Here is a 7,495-nt window from a genome sequence, read left to right as displayed (position 1 = left end):
GAGTCTCACCATATCAATTATCATGATCAAGACTATCTTCCCAGACATGCTTACAGGCCAACTTCATCTCTAGACAATCCCTCGTTGAGACTCTCTTCCCAGCTGATTCCAGGTTTGGTCAAGTGGACAATTAGAAGTAGCCATCACATAGAGCTTCTGGAATCTATTAGATGTGGGATAAGAAAAACAGTCAAAAACCGATTCTAATTGTTGGTCAGAACAATTGGAAGGACTAGTTTGCCACTTACTAAGTTTGAGGAGACTGAGGCAGGAGTGGATTTGGGGAGACAATCAGAGTTTCAATTTTAGGTCATAGTGTGTTTCAGATGTCTTTTGGGTAACTAAGCTGGTAAGGCTGCGTGGGAGAGCCTCCTCTCCCCTGCAACTGTGGGCCGATTTTACAACCTTGGGAGGCACCTTATGAATCCTGTAACTTTCTGAACCTTCTTAAGTTTCATGAACTTCCTGAGTCTTCCGCCTCCCTCTTCCTTCCGGAGGAAATAGCTACAAATAATGCAGAGTCCAGGGAGGGAGCTTAGGCTGGAGCTGTGCTCTGGGAAGGACATTATCAACGGCTTCCCAGATGTCTGTGGGAGTAGGCAGATCATCAGCCGTGTGCTTTTAGGTAAACATAAAAGAAGTTGGGAGGATTGGTCTCTGGGGCACCCCACCAATGGGGAGTCAGGGAGCAGAGGAGCCGAGAGCACCAGGGTGAGAGAAGGGAACGTAGAAGTATTGGAGAGGGGAGTGGCTGGTGCTGAGTGGAGCTGCTTGCTGGAGGCCCTTGGTGACCTGGTGACCTGATGATAGCAGTTTGTGTTGAGGTGGTGGGAGGCAAGCCAGGCTGGAGCTCAAGGGGTGATGGGAAAGAGAGGAGCTGCAATGGAGGGAGCATGTGTAACATATGTAACTCTTGTTCTTTTTTTTGGTCAGGATTTCAATAGATAGTGTAAGCCAGCTTGGAATTCACAATCTTCTCCTCTCAGTCTCTAGACGACAGGCGTGTGCCGCCACACCCAGAGTCCTAGGTAGATCTATAAAGGGCAGCAGAGAAATAGAGTGAGTGAGTCTAGAATGGGCAGTGGGGTCAATAAGCATTCTTTTTCTCGAAATGGAGAATGTTAAGACCACAGACTCCCACCCCCTCTCCCAGAAGCCAGGCCACTCAGTACAGTCTCTCCCCAGGCAGAGTTGATAAGCAAAGCCTGCTGGCCTTGCCATCTCCCTCCCCTTTGCAGCTGTGAGCAAGCCACACAGCTCTGACACCCAGGCCCAAGACAACCTAGTGCTTTCCTGCCTTGTGAGTCCTGCCTTAGGTCACATGATGTGGACCCCCGCCCCCAAAATAAAAAGAACTTGTAAGGGTGAGAAATTCCCTTTGTTCTTTGGAGCTGAAGGGTGGAGCTCTTTCCTTTCACAACCGCTGTTGTGCTGTCCTCAACCTCTGTCTCTCCTACTGAGGCTCTTTTTTTTTTTTTTTTAAAGATTTATTTTATTATGTATACAGCGTTCTGATTGCATGTATGCCTGCAGGTCAGAAGAGGGCTCCAGATCTCATTACAGACGGTTGTGAGCCACCATGTGGTTGCTGGGAATTGAACTCAGGACCTCTAAGGAAGAACAACCAGTGTTCTTAACTGCTGAGCCATCTCTCCGGGATCCCTACTGACACTCTTTTTGTATCTTGCTTTCTCCGTTCCAGGCCTGACCATGGCTGCAACTCCATAGTCTTCTGAAGTATAACTCGTCTCAGACTCCTCTCTACTAACCTGTAGTATCTTTTATTAACTGTAACAGAGAGATTATAATTTGTATGTTGACAGAAATGATCCAACAGGGAGGGAAAACCAGTTGCAGTGATGTCCTTGTGTAGTGAGAAGAAATGGAATCTGGTGTGTGTATGTGTGTGTGTGTGTGTGTGTGTGTGTGTGTGTGTGTGGTGCTTAGACAGACGTACAGACAGCTCTTCCTCAGGAACAAGAAAGCAGGCCGAAGACGTAGGTACAGCGCTGGAATGTAACCTGTGGATCTGCCTTTTATTTTCTCAATCAAATGAATGTGAGGCTATCAGCTGAGAATGGGGTGGCAAGGTGTTGGATGTTTGAGAAGAGGCAATTCAGAGTGGCCTAGGAGAAGGAGAGGAGGGGTAAACGGTCTAGGGAATACTGTTTCATCACTAGGCGGAACTGAAAAGTCAGTGGATGTCAGTGGGCGTGGATTTAATTTAGTGGGAGACTCTGGTGCTTTTTTTCAGCTGTGTTCTGCTGTGTCAGGGGGAGTACCAGAAGGGATGAAAACTGAAATTAGCCAAGAGTTTGGTAGTATAAAGAATTGTATCAGTTGGGATGTAAAATAAATAAATAAGTTTATTTGAGGAGCCATATATATTTGGTTAATGGGTTAGTGGGTGGGCAGAGAGTTGGCTACTTTTTCATCTTTTCTTGTGGTTATGGGTCAGGGCTGGATAGGCTGTTTTGTTTTTCGAGACAGGGTTTTTCTGTGTAGTTTTGGTGCCTGTCCTGGATCTCGCTCTGTAGACCAGGCTGGCCTCGAATTCACAGAGATCTGCCTGGCTCTGCCTCCCGAGTGCTGGGATTAAAGTCATGTGCCATCACCACCCGGCCAGTGCTAGATAGTTTTATGTCAGTCTGACACAACCTGTGGTCATCGGAGAGGAGGGAACCTCAGTTGAGATCCTCCATTAAGATCCGACTGTAGGGCATCTTTTTAATTAGCGATTGATGGGGGAGGGTCCAGACCCAGCCCATTGTGGGCAGTGTCATCCCTGGACTGGTGGTCCTGGGTTCTATAAGAAAGCAGGCTGAGAAAGCCATGGAAGCAAGCCAGTGAGCAGCACTCCTCCACGGCCTCTGCATCAGTTCCTGCCCCCAGGTTCCTGCTGTTTGAGTTCCTGTCCTGTCCTGACTTCCTTCAGTGATGAACAATGATATGGAAGTGTAAGCCAAACAAACCCTTTCCTCCCCAAGTTGCTTTGGTCATGGCGTTTCATCCCAGCAGTAGTCACCCTAACTAAGACAGGGTCTACTCATTTTAGCCCTTCTGAACTTGCTGGGGCCAGTTATTGTGAGAAAACGGAGCATTTTGGTTCTAGCTTAATTGTTTTTCCCCTACAGTTTCGGAAGTACCCACGCCCCGTAATGATGAACTTAGCTTGGTTGTGTGGTCCTCCCACTTGTCCTCTGGCCTCCATCCCCTGTGCATTGCCCATCTTTTGCCCGTCTCCACTCCCTGGGAAGCAGAGTGTGGAGGGAGAGTGTGGGCAGGCAGTCTAGCATGGTATCCTCACTCAGCTGGACTTCCTCCAACAGAACAGCTCTGGCAACAGTCTTTGCCTTGGCGATGGCAACTTCTACGGGATCCTGAAGGTCTCTGATGACCTCATCAGGGCTCATTTAACATTTGTGTCGGGGTTATTTAGAGAAGACTGTCAATCTTCTCTAGATTAAAATAACCACTCTGGCTGGGTGGTGGTGATGCGCCACCTTTAATCCCAGCACTCAGGAGGCAGAGGCAGGCAGATCTCTGTGAGTTAGAGGCCAGCCTGGCTTACAGAGTGAGTTCCAGGACAGCCAAGAACAGCTAAGGCTATACAGAGAAATCCTGTCTTAAAAAACCAAAATCAAAACCAAAACCAAACCAAACCAAACAAAACCAAGAAACTACTCTGGTTTGTGTGTTTTGGGAGGTTAAATGTGTGTAGAACTTTTTCCCTATTTCTCATGTCATCCTCAGAGTTGGTCTGTAACAGGACCATGGTATGTGTCTTCTCAGAGAAATGTGATAGCGTGAATTGGTTTCTAGAAAGCGATTCCTTTGAATTACTCAAGACCCTGGTTAGAACTGAGTCTCTGTGCTTTTTGGATATGCATGCAAAAGGAAAACAAAGATGTGAACAAAACTGCACAAATGAAGTCCCATTAAATTATCTTCACAAGGAGAATTACTTATTGCTTTTGATGTCTGGTTTCGATTTGTTAGAAATAGGGTCTCCTTATATAGTTCAGGCTAGCCTTGATGTCCCTAGGTAGCCCGGCATGCCTGAAGTCTTGATCCTACTGCCTCAGCCCCCTAAACACTGGGCTTGCAAGCATGCGCCACCACACAAAGGTTTCTGTGTCTCCTGACTAAGAGAATTCGGGTCATTATGTGTGAAAGAGGGGACACAGACAAGAAAGAAATCACAGCAGACCCACCCAAGCTGCCTCAGCATAGCTCTCTGGGACCATATAGTGACTAGGATTGGGATTTAGGTTCATTTCCCATCAGCTCCTAACCCCTCGCTTTCCAAACTGTGTTCCTGGACAACTCCAGGCCCTCCATAAATCCTTCGTGGGGTGAGTGCTCAGAACAATTTAGCAAGGGCTGAATGATCTCTCCCAGTCTCGGAGACTCACAATATATTGCATTTGCAGAGTCATTCAACGCATATTAAATGAGCTCTTTCTGTGTGTCAGGCTTTGTGTTGGGGTCTGTGGAAATAATCAGCAGAACCAAACCCAACTGCTGCTTTCATGGAACTTCTCCTAGGAGGGGGACGGACATCCCTCAAAGAGCCAAACAGATGATGCATAGTTACAAACTGAGGTAAGTTCCATGGACCAGAGTGCTAGCCCTGACCTGGATAGACCCAGAGGAACTGGGAAGGCCAAGTGACGAGAAGCAGAGAAAAGAGGGGTGTGATACGAGATGAGATGATGCCACCCCGGAGGCCTTTCATTCGGGGGTTGTGGGCCACACTAAGAATCCTGATCTCAAAGCTAAAATCGTAGGGTAACTGCAAGCATATTAACGCCCCCCCTGAGAAATACTGCAGTAAAAAGAGCCAGAGTCAGCTTGCTTGACTCAGTTTTTCCACATTTATTCCAGGTAAACACCTGGGGCCACGCACTGGACCACCTTGAACCAGTTCACCCCATATACGAAGTGTTGTTGCTGATGGAAACTTCAGGAGTTGGAAGCTTCTAGCCTTTTCCTTTGTGGAAGGGAGTGTCAAGCTGTTTATTACTCAGATGCCACTCTCTTGACCTAGCTCTGACACTGGCATTCCTAATTCTGCAGGCAATAAATAATGCAGGGAGATCTCAGAGCCCGGGGTTGGGGCACACAGCCTATCTATCAAGGTCACTCTGAGTCTTAGCTTTATCCGTAGGCTTTCCTACCAGCCCCATTTACATGTGTTTTTTCTCTTCTCTGAACTTCGAAGTCGTGGAGTATATTTTCACCTCATTTGAGTTTCCTGTAGCATCTAGCACAACGCCAAGTGTTTAATATTTGATGGAGTCATATTTGTGAGTTTTCTTCTTTTTATGAGCCAACGGTGCAGCTTTATTCTGGGTTTTCTACCAAGTCTGGTTGTCCGAGCCCACTATTACCCTTTCTTTCTTTTCCTTTTCACTTTCGTAAGACAGTGTCGCCCCACGGAGCGCAGGCTGCTTTGGAATTCACTGTGTATTCCAGGCTGGCCCTGAGCCAAGGCTCCTCCTGCCTCAGCTTTCCAAGTACAGGGATTCCCATGCTTAGATCCCTCTCTGCCTTTTCAACCAGTTAATCTGGCTGGGTCTCCATTTCATCATCTGTAAAGGGAAATGGCAAGTCTCTCAGATTGGATTGAGTTTTGATACCATAGAGTTATGCTGTCTAATGTGGTAGCCATTAATTGTCGAACACTTGAAGTGTGGCTAGGCTGGATCTCGAAACAAGAGTTTTAAATGTTCCATTAATGATTTTCATATTGGCGCCATGTTGAAATAATTTGTGTGTGTGTGTGTGTGTGTGGGGGGGGGGATCAGAAGCCAACATCTGGTTTCTTCCTCTGTTGTTCTCCACTTTATATTGTGAGACAAGAGTTTCTCGCTGAACTTAGAGCTTGCTGATTTGACTGGATAGCGAGTCCCAGAGAGTCTCCTGTACTGGGATCACATGGTTCGCTGCAGGATCTAACTTTTAAGAGGATGCTGGGGATTGAACTCGTGTTCCCATACTGGCATGGCAGGCATTTGCTGACTGAACTACCTCTCCAGCCCTTGAAACAATTTTAAAATAGTATCTTGAGTGTATCGGCATAAAATACATTGCTAAAATGAATGTGATGTGTTTCTTTTTTACCTTTATAGTATGGCTGCTAGAAAGTAAATGTAAGATTACATACACGACACTTTGGACTAAATCATGTCCCCTCCAAATTCATGGACTGAAGCCCCAGTGTGATGGCTTTAGGGGATGGGACCTTTGGGAAGTAGTTATGTTTAGGTGACGTCTTGAGGGTAGGACCCACCATGGGATTGGGGCTGTTGTCAGACGAGACACTAACACTCTATACCATGTGAGACCACAGTGAGGGCAGTCACCTAGAAGCTCTAAAGGACTTTCACTAGAACTGGATAATGTTTCTACACTGATCCTGGACTTGCAGTTTCCAGAACTGCAAACATAAACAGCTGTTTAAAGCACTGTGTCTGTGCCTGAGCTCACTAATACAGCTATAATCTAGGTTTCTGGGAATACCTACATATCCGCACTGTGGCTCTGGGAGGGAAGGATGGCCTCTGGAACATTCTGAGTCCCTCAGTCCTGTGTTTTCTTTTAGTAGCTGTTCCATAAACACCAGAGGAGTAAGTCATTTTCTTAATTGTGAGTAATATAAACAGCCCTGGATAATTTATGTGAAAGAACTCATTACTGGAGCATCGAGTAGCAGCTGGAATCTGCTGAGCAGATCCACCCAAGTAGAAGGACTCTGAAGAAGGTGGCACATCCAAGCCGCTGTGTACACTAGTGGACACTCCACCGCTACACCAGATAAGTAGAGCTGCCCCTTTCCGGCTCGGTGGAATGATATGAGCCTCATTAGCTTCCAGTTTAGTCTATATTGACGTTGAATTGTGGACCCATGCAAGCGAGGTTAAATGCTTTGGGGTTAAATGCTTGCTTTGGAAACTGGGCTCTTAGCATGAGGGGATCTATCTCCTCTAACACAGATGCTGGCTGCCCCTAGTGAATGGGTAGAGTCCTTTACCCTGGTAGCCCTTGCAGTCTTGGCTGCAGCCCAACAGAAGTTTCTACCGAAGAATGGCAACTGATACTCTGCATTGTAATGCTAAGACCGTAACCTTTTAAGGTGCATTGAAACTTTTCACATTGTGTTTTAATATGGAGACACAGGAGGGCGCTCTAACTAACTAGCAAGGAAACTTGAATTCCTTGTCTGTTAAAAAAACCGATGTTGATTTTGTTGAGCCTTTTTTTTTGTTTGTTTATTTGTTTCACCAGGCAGGATAAGCAGGAATACTTACTTATCCTAGGTTGTCTCACTTGTGACAAAGGTCCCCAAGACACCCCCTGCATATTGTTCAGTTAATGTTATTGGGACAAGGGCAATAAAAAAACCCAAAAAACAAAAAAACAAAAACGTAAGAGAACCGGAGCCTTGGGAGAAGGCTTCGGGAACTCCAGCACTTATGCACTCTATGCTTGA

This window comes from Peromyscus californicus, unplaced genomic scaffold (genome assembly GCF_007827085.1).
Source record: "Peromyscus californicus insignis strain IS unplaced genomic scaffold, ASM782708v3 Scaffold_17__1_contigs__length_78620276, whole genome shotgun sequence".
NCBI classification, from domain to species: Eukaryota; Metazoa; Chordata; class Mammalia; order Rodentia; family Cricetidae; genus Peromyscus; species Peromyscus californicus.
Note: the sequence above shows the minus strand (reverse complement) of the source record.